Source organism: Chrysemys picta, chromosome 11, assembly GCF_011386835.1.
Source record: "Chrysemys picta bellii isolate R12L10 chromosome 11, ASM1138683v2, whole genome shotgun sequence".
Classification (NCBI taxonomy): Eukaryota; Metazoa; Chordata; order Testudines; family Emydidae; genus Chrysemys; species Chrysemys picta.
Genome location: NC_088801.1, coordinates 50,979,407 through 50,999,022, shown reverse-complemented (window position 1 = coordinate 50,999,022; position 19,616 = coordinate 50,979,407).

Here is a 19,616-nt window from a genome sequence, read left to right as displayed (position 1 = left end):
TAGAGCAGGAGTGGGCAAACCTTTTGGTCCAAGGGCCACATCTGAGTATGGAAATTGTATGGCGGGTCATGAATGCTCACAAAATTGGGGGTTGGGGTGCAGGAGGAGGTGATGGCTCTGGGGTGGGGCCAGAAATGAGCAGTTCAAGGTGTGGGAGGGGGCTCTGGACTGGGGAAGGGGGTTGGGATGTGTGTGGGGGGGGTGAGGGCTCCAGTTGGGGGTGTGGGTTCTGGGGGGGGACTAGGAATGAGGGGTTGGGGTAGTGCTCTGGGCTGAGACCAAGGGGCTCAGAGGGCAGGAGGAAGATCAGGGCTAGAGCAGGGGGTTGGGGTGCAGGAGGGGGTCAGGGGTGCAGGCCTCAAGCAGCTCCCAGAAGCAGCGGCATGTCCCCCCTCCAGCTCCTACGTGGAGGCGTGGCCAGGCAGCTCTGTGCACTGCCCTGTCCACAGGCACTGCCACTGCAGCTCCCATTGGCCAGGAACCCAGGCCAATGGGAGTTGCACAAGCAGCGCTTGGGGCGGGGGCAGCGTGCGGAGCCCCCTTACCTGCCCCTACACGTAGGAGCCAAAGTGTGGACATCCTGCTGCTTCCAGGAGCTGCGCAGAGCCACGGCACGCGCGGAGCGGGGCAAGCCCTGGATCCCGCTCCCCAGTGAGAGCTCGAGGACCAGATTAAAACATCTGAAGGGCCAAATGTGGCCCCCTGGGCTGTAGTTTGCCCACCCCTGCCCTAGAGCCTTGATTCAATGACTGTCTTAGGAGATGTCTATACCACAATCAGAGGTGTAACTGTAGCATGTATAGACATACCTGATCTAGCTTTAATTTAGCTATCATGAGTACCTAGTGAAGGCTCAGTGGCACAGATTTCAGTATGGGCTGAATTACACAGGGGTTTCAGATGGGCTTGTACAAACCAAACTGAAGTCCATGCTGCCACACTTTCACTGATAGCTAGACCAAACCATGTGTCTACACATACTGCAATCACTCCCCTGATTGTAGGGCAGTGATATCCTTACTTGCACACATGGTTAAGCCTTTCCAAGCATGGTTTTGACATTTTGAATAAATCCCTGGTGTCTACCTAGACTAGCTAATTTGTGAACATATAACGTGCCTACACTAGGGTTTAAAAAAAAAAAAAAAAATTTTTTCCCTAGTATAAGCAAAACCAGAAGGAAAGACATTGGTTAGAATTAGTGCTATAATTTGAGCAGATAGGCCTCAAAAGCTTAAGAATGAAAGAACCACACAAGTGTAAAAAATGAATTAAAGGAAAGATTCTAATTAGTGTTTAGAAAAAAACTGTTCACTTCATAGCTCTTTACCAGAAATGGACAGCAGAAATGAAGCAGTGAACTCTATAGAAGGGTATTTGTTAAATGAGTTATATGGGTTCATGGTTTTAAAGGCTTCCTTTTTCTTGGCTAAACCTATTATTTTAATAATTACTAAATATTGTTTTGCATTTCTATAGCGCTTTGCTTCATCTGAGTAGGTCAGTGTTCTTTACAAACATCTAATTAGGTCTCACAACACAGATGGCTGAAACAAGGCACAGAGAATTTAAGTAACCCGATGATAAGTCATTGGCAAAGCCAGGACCAATGAGTCCTGGTTTCCTAGTTTAACTACTAGATGCCACCATCATAAATTGGTTACATGGAAACTGCTACCTGTAGGCCTTGGTGATCAAGTAACAACTAGAAGTGTGTGAACACTGACAAGTTTAGTTTGTGTGCGGTTCATTCACCAAACCTTGCAAATGCAGTTCTTGGGTTGCTAATGGTTCTAATCCCCTTTACATAAAAGCTCAAATTCAGCTACCTAGAACCTCCGCAGGGAAGTCCAACAGCGCATCGCTGCTATCATTGGAGCTGGGTCACAGAATCAAAAATGGAATTGCCTGTTATGAATAATCAGGAAAAAACAGGATTTCCCTTCCCACAATACCAAGGCTCAGTGCTTTTCTCTGCTAATTCACTTGAACAAGAAGAAAATGAGGCTAGGAATCAAAGGTTGAAAAACAAGTTTAATGGGAAAAATGTAAAAGTGAAAAAGTAAGGAAGAAATAAAGCATTATCAGAGTTCATGCACCTTTTTGTTCCCCCATTAAGAATTGCAGAGGCCTGATATACCCAGCCAGTACTGTGTGTAAGCTGCTTGTGTCCTTGGTTGCCAACTATCAGAAGACAGACATAGAAGGCAAAATCCTGTACTTGATTCATGTGTGGGGTCCAACCAAGTAGGTGTGCTCAGAGGCTGCCTACTGGAATGGGTCTCTAAGTACCACTGTGGATCAGGACCTGTGTGACTTTGAGTAAGGCGTATGGCCTAATTTCAGAGCATCCATCGCTCCCACTGAAGACAACGGACTTTAACTAATAGGTTATAATCCAAAACCCAGCGAAGCAAATGGGCTTTGGATCAGGCAAATAATGCACAACACTTAGGGGGATTAATCCAATGCCAATTGATATTGACTGAAAGTCCGTTGACTTTCATAGGTACTGGATCATATTTTTATCAATAGGGAGGGTCAACAGAAATCAGAGGGAAATTTAGGCAACATTTGCACAGAATTTTCCCACAAATCTGTGGGATTTTGTCAGGGCTTTTAGCCAAAGTCAGTGAGATCACTGTGAGGATGTCCCCTTTACTTTTTGTCTCACCTTGTCCTTTCCCTCTATTTTAATACTAGATAGCATTGTAAGACCCAATGACAGTCATTTCAAAATTAACATGAACTGCTGCAGCTAGGCCAAATTTATAGAAACCCCACCAAACCCCACAAGTGTCACAGCAGGAAACTCACAATTTGTAGCTGACTACACTGCAGACATCACTTTTGCTCTAATTTTTAAGGACATTTGGAATTAAATTATTTGAATAATTGAAAGACTAATATTGCGTCTGATGCTAAGTGTTACTGTTCATTTGTATGCTTCTATGCAGAATGCTTTTCAACAAACAGCTATTTGAGAAGTGTACTGGAATCCAACTGAGACATTTACATGTCCTGGCATGTGCCTGAATTCTTCTATAGAATATACTTAAATTCTGGACAATAATTTTATACACTCACTTGCATTCTTTGATGCTATTGCTATAGTTCGCTACTTGTTTGGTCTGCAATGTAAATGGTTTAATCTGAATGCTTCTGAACACTCTACTGCATCAGTGATTTATTTGCTATAGATATGTACAAAGGTTGACAATTAAGTAACTGAGTAGTCAAAGTATAATTTCCCCACTGATTATTCTTTTTATGTTCAGTTACAAACACAATTAAAGTTTATTAATGACTAATTCATCACAATGTCCCTGTGTTTGAGCGATTCATTGATTAGCTTGTGAGCGTGCAGATAAAGGTTCCTGGTCCTGAAGAGTGGGTGTTTTCAACTTCTGTCCTTACCAGAAATTATTGACATTCCCACTAATTCTGAGTATTGAATGTGTGATTGACAAGTCTTCTTAAAGTAAATGCATTCCTAATGCATGATTAAATCTAACAGATCACCCCACCTTCACATCCAAGATAAGAGCACTTTTGCTGTCTGTAACTGTTAAGTTTAAAAATCAACAAATGAAAAGAGTTGTGTTGTCCAAGCCAAAGTCTCTCACTGAGGGCTCGATTCTTCCTGGAGGTTCAGCCCTGACCCTGAGTGAGAGGTGGCATATAACTGCTCTACCCCAGAAGAAGTCCTAGGACAGGTATGTTACTCATGGTACCACCTAGTGGCTAAACATTATAATATAGGTTTCAGAGTAGCAGCCGTGTTAGTCTGTATCCATAAAAAGAACAGGAGTACTTGTGGCACCTTAGAGACTAACAAATTTATTAGAGCATAAGCTTTCGTGGACTACAGCCCCATAATTACTCCTTTTTACCAAGCAGCCCAGTTTCAGGTGTTTCCAAGACAGCCTTTCTGCCTAGGGGTGGCAGGTTTGTATAATTTTTGGTGGTGCCCAGAACAGGTCCAAGTCCTGTCCCCCACCACACCTGCCTTGTAAGCCAATATATATTTTTTTAAATAATGTAAAAATGTGAGGGCTCTGGGGTGGGGCTGGTGATGAGGGGCTTGGGGTATGGGAGGGGCTCAAGCAGAGGATTGGGGTGCAGGGGTGAGGGCTGTGGGGTGGGAATGGGGATGAGGGGTTTGGGGTGCAGGCAGGCCAGAGAGGAGGACACTCCCCAGCCCTCTTCCTGTGGGCAGCAGCGAGTTCCAGCGGGGGAAGGGGGGAGAAGGCCTCTCCCTCCCAGCTGCAAACTCACCTTGCACCACTGTCACTGCACGTGCTCCTAGGGCCCCTCTCAGGTCCAGGAAGCCCCTCGCTTCCCCTGTGGTGGGTGCCGGGGGGGGGGTTGCCATCACATGTGCGCCTCTTCCCCTGCTGCTGCCCCTCACTGGGGATGATGGATGGGGCTGACCCTTGCCCAGCATGGGGCAGGAGCAGTGACTCCTGGCGGGGGGGCCCCTGTGCTGGTGGAGGGTCCTGCCGGAAAAGGGAAGGGTCCGAGGCGGAAGGGCAGGGGCAGGGTCAGCTCGCGCTGGCACTAGTGATTCGGGGGCACTAGGACCCTGCAGCAGCAGTTGATGCTGGGAGCCAGCAGAGCGGAGGCAGCTTGGAGTTCCAGGGAGAGACAGGGACACTCCAGGCCTGGGGGAGGTGCGCGGGGACAGCAAGTGGGGGCCCGGGGACACTCGGGGAGATGCATGGGGGCAGCAGGTGGGGCCGGGGCAGCACGGGCCCATATAACTCACCACCCCTGTTTCTGCCAACATTCAGAAAAGAGCAGGTTTGTATTAAACAACTTTAGACATAGTTAATACAGCATTTCCTATGAGTATTTCTGCTGGAATTCAATCCAACGCAACAACATTAAAATGGCTTCCACACCTTCCAAACTCCAAGTGCACTTTAGCTAAAGGCTCAGTGGTTTTACAGCTTCCCAATGCCAGGAGCTCTACACTTTCTTCCTGCAGCCTGTCCGTCTTCCTGACCATGCTCTCGCTAACCAGAGAGATCTGGGCACCAATGTCTCTCCACCCTAGGCATTCTTTGCCATTCACTTTGACGACTTTAATAAACTCAGCAGCAACGTCCAATGGGCCAGACCTTACAAAGATTATCAGGAATGTTTCAGTTACCTCTGTGGGTCCTAGGGTGACCAGATACCAAGTGTGAAAAATCAGGATGGGGGAGGGGAGTAATAGGAGCCCATATATAAAAAAGCCCCAAATATCGGGACTGTCCCTATAAAATCGGGACATCTGGTTACCCTAGTGGGTCCTGTGTTTACAACAGCTGCATTAATCTGGGCATGGCTGGATGGTTGTAGGCTTAGATTCCCTTTGTTTAGAGCAATTGTCCCTCAGGTGCTTGGTGGAATTACATGTGAAATACTTTCTGGGTCCATTCTCCTGATGCAGGTCTGCAAATGTGATTTCCAGGTGAGCATCGGTTCTGGGGAGGTGAGTGCCTGGGCTCCACCCTCCCACTTTCCTCCCTTCTGCCCTTTCCTTGGAGGCTTGTGCTCACTGGAAACTCTGTCTTGTGCATAGGAATCAGCCAGATCAGCAGCCTCTTGCACAGACATTAGGGATTTATCCCGAAGAGCAGCTCTGATTTCATCAGAGCATACATACACTTAGAAAATGCTCTTGTGCAAAAAGTTCAAATAACTGGTTGTAATTCTCTGCCCCTTTCCCTTCGACCCATTTCCTCATCAAGTCATACATATATTCTCTACAACTCATATTAACATCCTTTTTGAGGTTTCTGAATCTGACCCTGTACACTTCAGGGGTAATTTGAAACCTTTGCAATACGGCCTTTTTAAATTCATCGTATTTCGAACCTATTCAATTGGCATTTCATTAAATACATTTAATGCTTTATCCAAAAGCCTTTTCACCAGCATGGGGAATTTCTTGTCTTCTGGGACTTTATGCAACACACAGAATCTTTCAAAAGTAGTAAGGTATTCCTCAATGCAATCTGATTTTTTTTGTATGCAGGGCATAGCTTGTCCCATCTGGCTATTCCTGGGGAAGAGAGAGTACCTGTGGGCTGTGTCCATATTTATCCATCATATCCAGGTTATAGAGCCTCTCTCTCCCCCTTTCTTGGGCTTCTTTCTATTTTTAGTTCCATGGTTCACTGGTGTGCTTCTTCCTGCTGTTGCTTTTCTGCCTCCCTCTCCTCATCTCTCAGGTCAGCTTTTTTGGCTCTCTGGTCTGCTTCTCATATTTGGTTTTGTTTATCTTGCTGTTTGGCTTCCCATTTTTGGTGATCACGAGCTGCTTTTGCAGCTTCGCATTCTCTGGCCTAGTCTTCACTTACCGGCTGGTCCGGCGGCACGCCATCGATGTTCTGTGATCGATCCCGGAAGTGCTCACAGTCGGCACCGGTACTCCAGCTCGCCGAGAGGAGTACGCGGCGTCGACGGGGGGAGACTTCCTGCCGGGTCTGGACCGCGGTAAGTCCGGACTAAGGTACTTCGAATTCAGCTACGTTATTAACGTAGCTGAATTTGCGTACCTTAGTCCGAAGTCCGGACTAAGTGGGGACCAGGCCTCTCTCTTTCTGGTCGGCCACCAATCTGTCCAATTCTAACTTTGTGGTTATTCCGCTGCTGCTCATTTTAAAATTTCTTTTGTTCTATTTCCTTGCCCAAAATAAACAAACAAAAAAACAATAAATCTGTAAACTTTCTTTGACTCCACTCAGCCTTCTCACTTGAACAATCACTTAAAAATCTAGTAAATCAGTGGTTTGAGACAGACATGCCAAACTTGTGGGAAAAAACACAGAAATTGGGCTTGTTTTTGGTTTAATTGGCTTGTGAGTTTTTTGTTGGCTAGTTTTTGGCTTGTAGCTTGTTGTAGCTTGTTGCTTCTGTTTTTTTGATCGGCTCCCGGCAAGCAGGAGCAAGGGGGGGCAAGCAGAGGCAAGGGGGGAGAGAGTCAGGGGAGCACAGCAGGCCTACCACAGTCCCAGACTGCACGCTGGGGGGATCTAGTCACATAGAGTGTTGGGGTTCTTAGGGATTGGCTTGTTTTGGCCTTGTTTTGAAATGGGATTAGCTTGATTTTTGTCTTATTGTGAAAGTCGGGGTGCTTATTTACCATGTGAAAGTTGGCAACTGTGGTTTGAGTGTGAGCCAAATAGCAAGCAGTAAATAGTAAATCCTGTTTGATTATGCCAATGTGACGCTTTGGGAGTTCACCACTGCCTGCCCTGTAACCCAGGGTGCTTCTGCGCTGCGCAGCTTTGGCTGAGAGCCCTGCTGCATGTAGCCTTCCACCAGCACAATGGCCTCATCCTAGCTTCCCCCACCCTGGTTACTCCTTGCAGGATGACACCAACAGCTCTTCCAGTCCTTAGTCTCCCCAAAACCATCTCCCCTCTGCAGTTTCCAGCCCCTCTCACTGGACACTCACAGAAGTTATCAAGTTTTCTGCTGCCAAAGAGACAGAGCACACACCAGCCTGTTAGTTTAGCTGAACACTTCACCCTTCAGTTTAATACACAGCACTACTCCTGGGGGAATTCTGGGCCAAAAAATAAAAATTCTGTAAAATTCTGTATATTTTATTTGTAAAAATAACACTATATATTCACGCCAGTTTTAATTACTTTGGTAATTTATTTCAAAATACCTGTCAGCAACTATATCTGTAACAATACAGACACACAAAGAATTCCCCCAAAGGTAGATAGTTACAGAAACCCCTATGCAACAGTTCCTGTTTCTCTGCCCTCTGCCTCTCCCCCCCCCACCCCAAGCCCAGCTGCGGGGCCAGATATCCACACCCCCTCCCCCAGAGCCCAACCGCATGGTGCCCCCCAGCCCAGACACCCTTACCTCCCAGAGCCCAGCTGCTGGGTCCCCCACAGCCCAACACCCACATCCCCTACCTGCTAGAGCCCAGGGATCCAGAGGGAGAAACAGCCTGATGCTGGGTTCCAGGCTTGTGTGGAGTTTCCTGCATGCCACATCCTCCCACTCTCTTCGCAGTGTCTTCTATTTTGGAGCTGGGCTCTGCCAAATCTAGTGGCAGCCAGCAGCTCAGCAGCCCATTTCTGTGGGGTGAAAAGGAAATTCTGCGCAGAACATGAATTTCTGTGCAAATTCTGCATTGTGCAGAATTCCCCCAAGAGTAACAGCACTGAGATGGTTTTGCAGTCAAACAAGAATAAGTTTATTAACAAAGAACAGAGTATAAGAGATAATAAGAAAGAACAGAAGAAATAGATATGGCTACAAGTAACACAAAAACAAGACACACTTTCTAGCAAGTTACAATCTTTATCTAAGCAATTTTCTCACCCACAGTCAGTTCTAGCTACTCTTGGTTTTCGGGCCAAGAGGATCCATTCTTCATGAACTCAAAGGGTGCTGCTCTCCCTTTATCCCCTAGTGATGCATGCCAAATGGCTTTCTGCTTCTGCTTATATTTCCCAACGTCTATTGTCGCTGTTTCAAAAGCCAGGAAGGCTTCCTGGGGAATGCAGACTCCATCCCCTGTCATGATAGTTAAGTGGTCTGCCCCCAGCCCCGCTCATTTAGCTTGATGGCTTTGTTTCCCTTGTATGTAGATGTACTTTTCATTGTCCTGATGCTTACCTGGCTCAGTTTACACTGGAGACACAGAAAAACAGGTGAAACAACATTCCTTTGTCTAAGACAGGTTGGGGTTGTGAATTGCTTCCAAAACACCTTTTGAGAACATATTTCCAGCAACACATCTAAATCTGTTTATACATCACCTTTACATACAGCATACAATAATATTACTGAGCAGTGTGTTACTGGCTAGCATATGATACCTTACATAGCACCTTTTAGATACAGATGATGGCAACAGTGTGTTGGGACAATGAGTGTCAGGCCTGAAGTGAGTTACAGTATGATGTGCCCTCTGCCAGTTGATATTGAGTAGGGTTATCATATTTAACAAATAAAAAAAGAGGACCCTCCACGGGCCCTGGCCCCGCCCATTTCCCCACCCCCAGCCCCGCCCCGACTCCGCCCTAACTCCGCCCTCCCACTACCAGCCACGCGAAAAGGGCTGCCCAAGCGCTACCGGCTTCACGGTTTGCCGGGCAGCCCCCAGACCCTGCGCCCCCGGCCGGCGCTTCCCCAGCGCAGCTGGAGCCCGGGAGGGGAAGCGCCCAGCTGGGGGCGCAGGGTCTGGAGGCTGCCCGGCAAACCATGAAGCCGGTAGCGCTTGGGCTTTGGGCAGCCCCCTTGCCTCCGGACCCTGCGCCCCCGGCCGGGCACTTCCCCTCCCGGGCTCCGGCGGCGCAGGGTCCGGAGGCAAGGGGGCTGCCCGAAGCCGGTAACGCTCGGGCAGCTCGGCTCTTAAACAGAGCCGAAGAGTCAGGGGAGGAGCAGAGCCGCCGCGGGAGGGGAAGTGCCTGGCCGGCATTTTCCCCGGACATGTTCGGCTTTTTGGCAATTCCCCCCGGACGGGGGTTTGATTGCCGAAAAGCCAGACATGTCCGGGAAAAACCGGACGTATGGTAACCCTAATATTGAGTGACTCCCTGGGTCACAGATAAATAATATTATCTGCATTTTAAATAAGGGGAAACTGAGCCACAGCGTGGTCAAGTGACTTGGCTAAGATCCCACAGGCATTCATGGCCGAGCTGAGACTAGAACCCAAGTCTTCTGGCTCCCTGCCCAGGCCCCATTCACTAGTCCACACTGACTTTAATGGATGAGACTTATTTTTGCTTTATTAATTTATGACCATCATCAGGAAACTACTGAGCCTGAACAAGTTCCCTTCACGGAACAGGAACAGCAAAATAAGCTGTTGCCCAACCCATGCTTTATCTACTTTTAGTTATCACTCCCAATCTTTTTAAATGTCCAGTCAGCACTGAAGAGTCCGCCTGTTTTTCCCCACATTCTTATCTCCTCCCTCACTTAGCTCATGGATCTTCTCCAAAATTTTTTGATACCTAAGAAATATTAGTTCAGTATTATGGTTGTCAGTGCCCTGTAAATAATCAAGTCCTGTGACCAGTGGTGATGGTTCCAGCAGCAGTAAAATATTCAGAGTAAGCACTTGAGGGAGGACAGCAAGCGGTTCCACAGCAAGTAAGATGCTGAGTACAAGAGACTGCACAGAGTGTGCAATAAGAGTTGGGCCTGCACAAGATAAAAAATCTGGTATTCTTTTGCCCTGTCACCAAGCCAGCAAAATGGCAAAATTCATTACATTTTTCTCTATTCACTACTAGCATTATCTTCTTGTTTGAAACCTATTCAGAAAGCCTTCACTGATTTCCAGTGTTGCCCTCTTGTGACACATTGTCAGTGTGGCTTGAAGTTCTAACCATACTTTGCCAAATTTTACTACAACTTTTGGAGCCAACTACACTGATTTAGAGTGACAGCCATAGGCGCTGACTTCCCCTCTGCCCGGTGGGTGCTCGACCCTCCCCGTCCCCGTCTCGCCTCTTCCCGCCCTCTACCCCATTCCACCCGTTCCCCAAAGTCCCCGCCACACCTTGCCTTTTCCCACCCCAACACCTCCCCCTTCCCGCTCCCATTCCACCCCCTTCCCCCAAGTTCCCGCCCCTGCCCTGCCTCTTCTCCACCTCCTCCCCCGAGAGCACCGCGTCCCTGCTCCTCCCCCTCCCTCCCAGAAAGTCCTAAGTGCCACCAAACAGCTGTTAGGCGGCAAGGGGCAGGGCGGGAAGCGCTGGGAGGGAGGAGGAGGAGCAGGGACGTGGCGTGCTGGGTGGGGGGAGGAGGAGGCGAGGAGAGGGGAGCTTGGCTGCCGGTGGGTGCAGAGCACCCACTAATTTTTCCCCATGGGTGTTCCAGCCCCGGAGCACCCACGGAGTCAGCACTTACGGTGACAGCTAAGGAGGAACATACTATTAGAAATAATGGAAGGCTATAAGCATTGTATATGATTTGGGTAGTATCCCTTTAAATAATTTGGGAGCCCTCTAATGAACCTCTATATCTTCTATGGCAGAAGCCACTAGAACCTAACACAGCAGCAGTGTATAGCAGTAGCTGTGTTTTCTTTGTTTTATATAGATAGCAAACATGGTTATTTGGAATCTAATTGTGTCACATACTTTCCACATATTTTTAATGTTGTGTAAAGAGCAAAGACACAAACACGCAAAAGGAAGAATTGTTTAGCATATAATTCCTATCATGTATTTTAGTACAGAGTTATTTAGCATAACAGCTAAGATCTCTGAAACAGAAAGAATGAAATTAGGAAATAGAAAAATTAATCTGAATAGAAGGGACACTGGAAAAGGGCGAATATAGTGCCAATCTATAAATAGGCAAATAAGGACAACCCGGGGAATTACAGACCAGTCATCTTAACTTTTGTACCCAGAAAGATAATGGAGCAAATAATTAAGCAATCAATTTGCAAACATCTAGAAGATCATAAGGTGATAAGTAACAGTCAGCATGGATTTGTCAAGAACAAATCATGTCAAACCAACTTGATAGCTTTCTTTGACAGGGTCACAAGCTTTGTGGATAGGGGGAAGCGGTAGATGTGGTATATCTTGACTTTAGTAAAGCTTTTGATACTGTCTCGCATGACCTTCTCATAAATAAACTAGGGAAATGCAACCTAGATAGAGCTACTATAAGGTGGGTGCATAACTGGTTGGAAAACCGTTCCTAGAGAGCATGGGTGGCGGATATCAAAGCCCAGGGCAGGCTAAGCCTCCTCTGACCCAGGCTGTGGCCTTGCCCATGTTTCACCCCTAGGCCCCTCCTCTCTTCCCTGAAGCCAGCAGGGGCTCAGCTCCAGCCGGTTGCCTGGGGAGCTCGAGGCGGCCCGGGGAGGTGCTACAGCTGGCCTGGAGGTTGGGCCAGTGGTTCAGGCTGGCTTGGTGCTGAGGCCAGCGTCTTGGGCAGGCCTGGTGCTGGGCCTGGCACTGGTTGGTGTGGCTGTAGTGGGCCAACTGGTGGCTTGGGGTGGCTAGGACAGGTGGGCTGGGGCTCCTCCATCCGTGGTCCCTTCCAGTCCTATGATTCTTGACAGTAAGGTCCTTTAGAAGATTATTCCATATGCTATGTGAGTGATAGAGGCCTCATCACTTTGCAACATTTAAAATTAGACAGAACAGCAAACCACTTGTACATATATATTCATTACTTTAATGAGAGCCCCTGGGTGCTCAGCTCCTTTGAAAGTCAGGCCACTTATTTAGGTGCCTAAATAACATAAAGGTGCCTACAGTTAGGCTCCTATATGCTTAAAATCTCACCTAGTACATATTATGAGCTCAATCAGGACAGTGAGGCCACACTTATTTTTGTTTAAAGAGTACTAATATATCCATATAACTTGGTTGGTAGAGATATTTAGCAGCAGTGGCCTGATTCTCCCATTCACCAGTGGAAGTAACACCATTAAAGTTACACTGGCATAAAGCTGTGCTAAGTAGGAGAAGAATCAATCTGACTATGCCACATTCTGTTCATGGTGCTGTAAAAATAAAATAATGCCAATGATTTCAATGGTGTTACTCTCCCAATTTACACCAGTGTCAATGAAAGGAGAATTTATCCAAGTACCGACCCAGCATGTAGAACTAAGCTACAGACTGTAACCTGCTGGTAAACATAGAACAACTATTGTAGAGAGTTGAGAAACACTTGGCTGTACCAGCCCAGAGAACAGATATGGGAAACAAACTGGTGAGTAGAAATCTCTAGCATTATTCCATTTCAAAGGGACACCAAGGTCTCTCAAAAGAAGGCCGTGTTTGTATTAAAAGTGCTTGCCATATTTGGCAGCTGAGTTTCCCCACCTCTGTATCCTCTCAGCAAATTCCTTCATGAATTTCTCAACTCTCTACAACAGCTGTTCTATGTTTTACCACCAGAAGGTCACAGTCCGTAGCTTAGTCCTACATGCTTGGTCATTACTGGATGAAATTTTGCTTTTATTTACATTGTTGTAAGTTTGGAGTAACATCATTGAAATTATTGGAGTTATTCCATTTTGACAACCAGTGATGTAAATGGCAGTTACTTTCAACACTTATTGGGGAAGCTGGGAGAGGTTTTTATTTGTCACATGTGGCAGGATTTTCTAGTGTAGGTCACGTTGTATGTATAGTCCTAGAGCCTCCTTACACTTCCGACAAAAAGCAATCCGTAATGGTGTTATCTCTATCTCAGTTAAATTTATAACTGAATTACCATACCATAAAAATCCTGCCACTCTAATATACTTCACATGAAAAACAGAAATAAATGTCCCTGTAATCGCAAACAAGAAGGACAAGCAAAAATATGTTGTGTTTTTAAATGCTCATGACATTTACCAAAATGTCAAAATATGTCAAGTGCTTTTTAACTTTGAAATCCCATTGGTTCCTTTAACAAGCTAGAGTGTTTTTTGTTTGTTTAGTTCACCATGTCTGCTACTGTTTTCCAGTTGCTGATAAAGAAGGAGGTGGGTGTGTACTTTTTTTCAGAGTGGAGAGTGCAAGTGTGGTTTGGAATCTGCCTTTGGAACTTGTTTCAAGCAGCCCAGATGCACAGGAGAGGATTTTTCTCAGGAATAACTGTTGCTTTAGTTTTATCCAGGTACTCCTGAACAAGAAATGCTAGTGTTTAGTTTTAACTTGGCCCTTCTTATTATCATGAATTTAGTATTGCTGCAATTCTGTAACCCCAAAACATGCCAGAAAGGAAGCCACAGTTTCCACCCAATACTTCCCTCAAGGCTTTAGTTACGCTCTGTAAAAAAGGTTCTTTTTGGAGGAAGTTCACCACTAAAATTAATAATATGTATAGCACATTATATCTTCAGAGCATGGAATAAACATTAACTAATTAACTCTCAGAACACGCCTGAGAGGCATGTAATTTAGTACTATTCCCATTTTATAGATGCTTAAACACAGGCACAGAGTGGTTAACTGATTTGCACAAAGGCATATTGTCAATGCCGGAGCCAGGATTGGATATTGGCAGTTCCTAACTCCCAATCTCATGATGAGTCCACAAGACAATGCTACATCCTCTTCAAGAATACTATATTCCAGGCCTGCACAATTCATAAAGCGGCGAGGGTCATATTACTCCAAAGAAAACAGCTGAGGGCCGAAACCCCGCCACTCCAGCACCGCCGAAACGCACACACCCCAGCCCCCCCGAAACACAACACCCTGTGACGATGCGGTTCTGGGGGGACCCAACTGAGAGTGCCAATTCAGGACAAATTGCTAAAACAGGGCAGTTACAGCCCAAGGCTGGGGTTTTTCCGCCTCTAAGGTAAACCAAACCAGCCAGACTAAGAGGACTTTGGTCTCACCCCACTGGCTAACCACAAGTCACACAAGCAATTCCCTTAGACACTCCAGTTTCCCAGTATCACCACCAGTGCCACTCGTTATGGGGACAAATGGTTATGAAAACCAATACCCCAATAAAAGAAAAAAGGTTCTCTCAATCCCAAAGGACCAAGCCCCAGACCCAGGTCAATATACAAATCAGATCTTACCCACAAATCATGCTGTTGCCAATCCTTTAGAATCTAAAATCTAAAGGTTTATTTATAAAAGGAAAAAGAGAGATGAGAGCTAGAATTGGTTAAATGGAATCAATTTCATACAGTAATGGCAAAGTTCTTAGTTCAGGCTTGTAGCAGTGATAGAATAAACTGCAGGTTCAAATCAAGTCTCTGGAATACATCCCCCGCTGGGATGGGTCCTCAGTCCTTTGTTCAGAGCTTCAGTTTGTAGCAAAGTCCCTCCAAAGGTAAGAAGCAGGATTGAAGACAAAATGGAGATCAGGCATCAGCCTTTTATAGTCTTTTCCAGGTGTAAGAAGACCTCTTTGTCCTTACTGTGGAAAATTACAGCAAAATGGAGTCTGGAGTCACATGGGCCAGTCCCTGCATACTTTGCTGAGTTGCAAGGCGTATCTGCCTTCTCTCCATGGGTCAATTGTATAGCTGATGGTCCTTAATGGGCCAGCAAGCAGGCTAGGCAAAGCTAACACCAACTTGTCTGGGATGTTTCCCAGAAGCATAGCATAAGTTTGAAATACAGACAGTATAGAGCCAATATTCATAACTTCAACTACAAAATTGATACACACATATAGACAGCATAATCATAACCAACAAACCCTAACCTTGTCTAAGACACCTCATTTGACCCCCTTTATACAAAATTTGGTGCCACTACAGGAACTTGGTTGCAATCATGTTCTATATGGTCCCAGATTATATCAATAACGTCACACTCCCACCCCCACCCCCCACACATCAGTTAATTGAGGGGCAAATCCCAACGAGCCTTTATAGACCCCAGGAGACAGCCTGCCCAGGGGCCAGCCGTGCCCAGGGGCTGCTCCCCAGACCAGATTCCCCCCCCGCCCCCTGAACTCCTGGAGGGTGCACAGCCCCCCCGCGAGCCCTCCCCTCCCCACCTCACCCCGGCGGCCCCCACCCTGAGTCCACTCACTGGCTTTGCCGGGCTTGGGCCGTTGCAGCAGCTTGTCAGGGAAGAGCTGCCTTCCGGAGGCACCAGAGAGCCAGAGTGTCCCGCTTGCAGCGGCAAGCCCCAGCCATGGAGGAGCCGGCGCGGTGCAGGGGAGCAGCAGCCCTGAAAAGGTGGCAGTGTGGCTAGCGGGGAGCAGCCACACCCCCCACCCTCCTGCCCAGGCTGCGGCCCGGCACAGCCGCCCCCGGGGGCTCCTGCAAGCTGCAGCGGATGCATGTTGGCGTTGGTCCCCCATGGACCTCTTGGTTGCCCCCTCGCCGTGCTCGGGCTCTGCGGCTCCGGGAGTGTGAGCCACCACCGCCGCTGCCCCTCCCGGAGCAGGCTCAGGGCCCCACGCCCTGGCGGCTCACATGCCCAGGAGCCGCAAAGCCCGAACGTGGCGAGGGGGGAGCCAGGAGGCGCACGGGGGCCGCCGACTGCAAGCATCTGCCCCAGGCCCTTTAAATTGCCACCATAGCCCCACTGCTGGAGCCCTGGGGTAGGGCTGCGGGGCTCTGGGGGCAATTTAAAAAGTCCGGGGCTCCCGCTGCTTCTACCGCCCCAGCCCTTTACATAGCCGCCAGAGCCCCACTGCTTCCCCAGGGCTCTGGCGGCTATGTAAAGGACCGGGGCGGTAGAAGCAGGGGAGCCCCGGCCCTTTAAATAGCCCCCAGAGCCCTAGGGTAGCGGGGGGCTCCGGTGACTATTTAAAGGGCCGGGGCTCCAGCTGCCTCTGCCGCCCCGGTCCTTTAAATTGAGCCCGGGGCTACGGCTGCTACCCTGGTGGTGGAGGGGGGAGGAGAAACTTGCCGATTCTGAAGGGGGCAGTCGGGGGCAGGACGTGGGTTGGGGTCAGATGGGTGGGTGGGGAGGAGACAGGCACGTGGGGCTTGTACTCACTGCACGGTTCCCTACCGGGTCTTTGGCGGCACTTCGGCGGCGGCTCCTTCACTTGCTCCGGGTGAATGACCTGCCGCCGAAATGCTGCCGAAAACCCGGAGTGAGTGGACCCGGTAGGGAACCAGTTCTTAGGATTTTGGGAGCTCATCACTGCCCTCAGACAGAGACAAATACCTACAGGATCTCTATCAGGCGTTCTTAAAATTACAATACCCACCTGGGGAAGTGAAGAAACAGATTGACAGAGACAGAAGGGTACCCAGAAGTCACCTACTACAGGATAGGTCCAACAAAGAAAGTAACAGAACACCACTAGCCATCACCTACATCCCCCAACTAAAACCTCTCCAGTGCATCATCAAGGATTTACAACCTATCCTGAAGGACGATCCTTCACTCTCACAGACCAGTCCTCACTTACAGACAGCCCCCCAACCTGAAACAAATACTCACCAGCAACTACATCCCACACAACAGAAACACTAACCCAGGAACCCTGCAACAAACCCCGTTGCCAACTCTGTTTGCATATCTATTCAAGGGACACTCCCATAGGACCCAACCACATCAGCCACACCATCAAGGGCTCGTTCACCTGCACGTCTACTAATGTGATATATATGCCATCATGTGCCAGCAATGCCCCTCTGCCATGTACATTGGCCAAACTGGACAGTCTCTATGCAAAAGAATAAATGGACACAAATCAGACATCAAGAATTGTAACATTCAAAAACCAGTAGGAGAGCACTTCAATCTCCCTGGACATAACAGACTTAAAAGTCGCCATTCTTCAACAAAAAAACTTCAAAAACAGACTTCAACGAGAAACTGCAGAACTGGAATTAATTTGCAAACTTGACACCATCAAATTAGGCCTGAATAAAGACTGGGAGTGGCTGGGTCACTACAAAAAATAATTTTCTCTCTGTTGATACTCAGACCTTCTTGTCAACTGCCGGGAATGAGCCACATCGACCATGATTGAATTGGCCTCATTAGCACTACAAAAAGTAATTTTCCCTCTGTTAAAAGCAACAGGGAGTGAGACGTATTGGAGCATAAGCTTTCGTGGGTGAATGCCCACTTCGTCGGCTACCCCTCTGATACTTTTCCTCTGTTGATATTTATTCTTTCTTGTCAACTGTTCGGAATGGGCTACATCTACCCCAATTGAATTGGCCTTGTTAGCACTGACGCCCCCCCCCCCTCACTTGGTAAAGCAACTCCCATCTTTTCTTTTGCTGTATATTTATACTTGCTTACTGTATTTTCCACTCCATGCATTTGATGAAGTGGGTTATATCCCACAAAAGCTTATGCTCAAATACATTTGTTAGTCTCTAAGGTGCCACAAGGACTCCTCGTTGTTTTTACTGATACAGACTAACACGGCGACCCCTCTGAATACTGACCCTGAACTTCAGTGAACTTCAGGCTCATTATCTGAAATGTCCAGTGACGTTCCAAATATCAGCTTCAGCCTCTGAGGATTCTCTAGCTATTTGTCCCAGACAAAAACAAACACACCCAAACCGCAAAAGAGCACAGTCACTGACTCAGGGGTTTACTGGTGAACAGAATTACAGTAAAAAATGTGTCATGCTCCTTCTTGAAGAAACTGAAGAGCATACAATAGGATTAATGGGCAAAATAACCACGTCTGACAAACAAATACCTCATGTTGTGTCTTGTGTTTGAAACAAAAAGAAAGAACAAAAAAACCCCACAGCTATTGTTGACGCAGCTATTAGTGAACAATTACAGCAGGAATTGCATAGAAGAGTATGATTTTAGAAAACAATATCTTAAACAGAGGGCTTCATGATCCTTTCAAACTTCAAGTGGTAATGATCATTAATAAGTGGACTTTTATTGCAACTCAATTCATCGATCTCCAAAGTATCACAATATTCCATAAACATATAGCTATATGTGGATCATCCACTACCAAAATGCATCCACTTCTGGAGTGGAGTGCAACAGCTATTTAACAATACCCAGCAATACTAAAAATAGTTTAGGATAAGAAGTGAAGAAGAATGCTATATCCAATTTGTGCTGTATGTAACCTGTACCTATTGACTTGTCTTGTGTGGTACAACTTTAAATGGAGTGAAATACCCTGCCTTGCTGCAGTCATTTAGGCTTTGTCTACACTACGAGAGTAGTTCGATTTTACTTGCATCGAATATTTGGAATCGATATTGCAAAGTCGAACGTGTGTGTCCACACTAAGGACAGTAATTCGACTTTGTGAGTCCACACTAACGGTGAAAGCGTCGACATTCGAAGCGGTGCGCTGTGGTCAGCTATCCCACAGTTCCCGCAGTCCCCTCTGCCCATTGGAATTCTGGGTGTAGCCGGCAATGCCTTCTGGGTAACAAAATGTGTCGAGGGTGCTTTTGGGTAACTGTCGTCATCCGTCCATCACTCCCGCCCTCCCTCCCTGAAAGCGCCGGCGGGAAATCAGTTCGCGCACTTTTCCAGTCATTGACAGCGCGGACGCCACAGCACTGCGAGCATGGAGCATGCTGCGACCATCGCTGCAGTTGTGGCCGCTCTCAACGCCTCGCAGCTTATCATACACCTTTCCCTGAGGCAGATGCAGAAAAGTCAGGCGAGGAGGCTACGGCACCGCGGTGATGTCCTGAAGTCTGAGAGTAGCACAGACCTCTCAGAAAGCAGGGGACCCAGCGCCGAGGACATCACGGTGGCAATGGGTCATGTTGATGCCGTGGAACGGCGATTCTGGGCACGGGAAACAAGCACTGAGTGGTGGGACCGCATAGTGCTGCAGGTCTGGGATGAATCCCAGTGGCTGCGAAACTTTCGCATGCGGAAGGGAACTTTCCTGGAACTTTGTGAGTTGCTGTCCCCTGCCCTGAAGCGCAGTGACACCCGCTTGCGAGCTGCACTGAGTGTACAGAAGCGAGTGGCCATAGCCCTCTGGAAGCTTGCAACGCCAGACAGCTACCGGTCAGTCGCGAACCAGTTTGGGGTGGGCAAATCTACCGTGGGGGTTGTTGTGATGCAAGTAGCGAAGGCAATCGTTGATATACTGCTGCCAAAGGTAGTGACCCTGGGAAACGTGGAGGCGATCATAGATGGCTTCGCAGCGATGGGATTTCCAAACTGCGGTGGGGCCATAGATGGAACTCACATCCCTATCCTGGCACCGGACCACCAGGCCACCCAGTA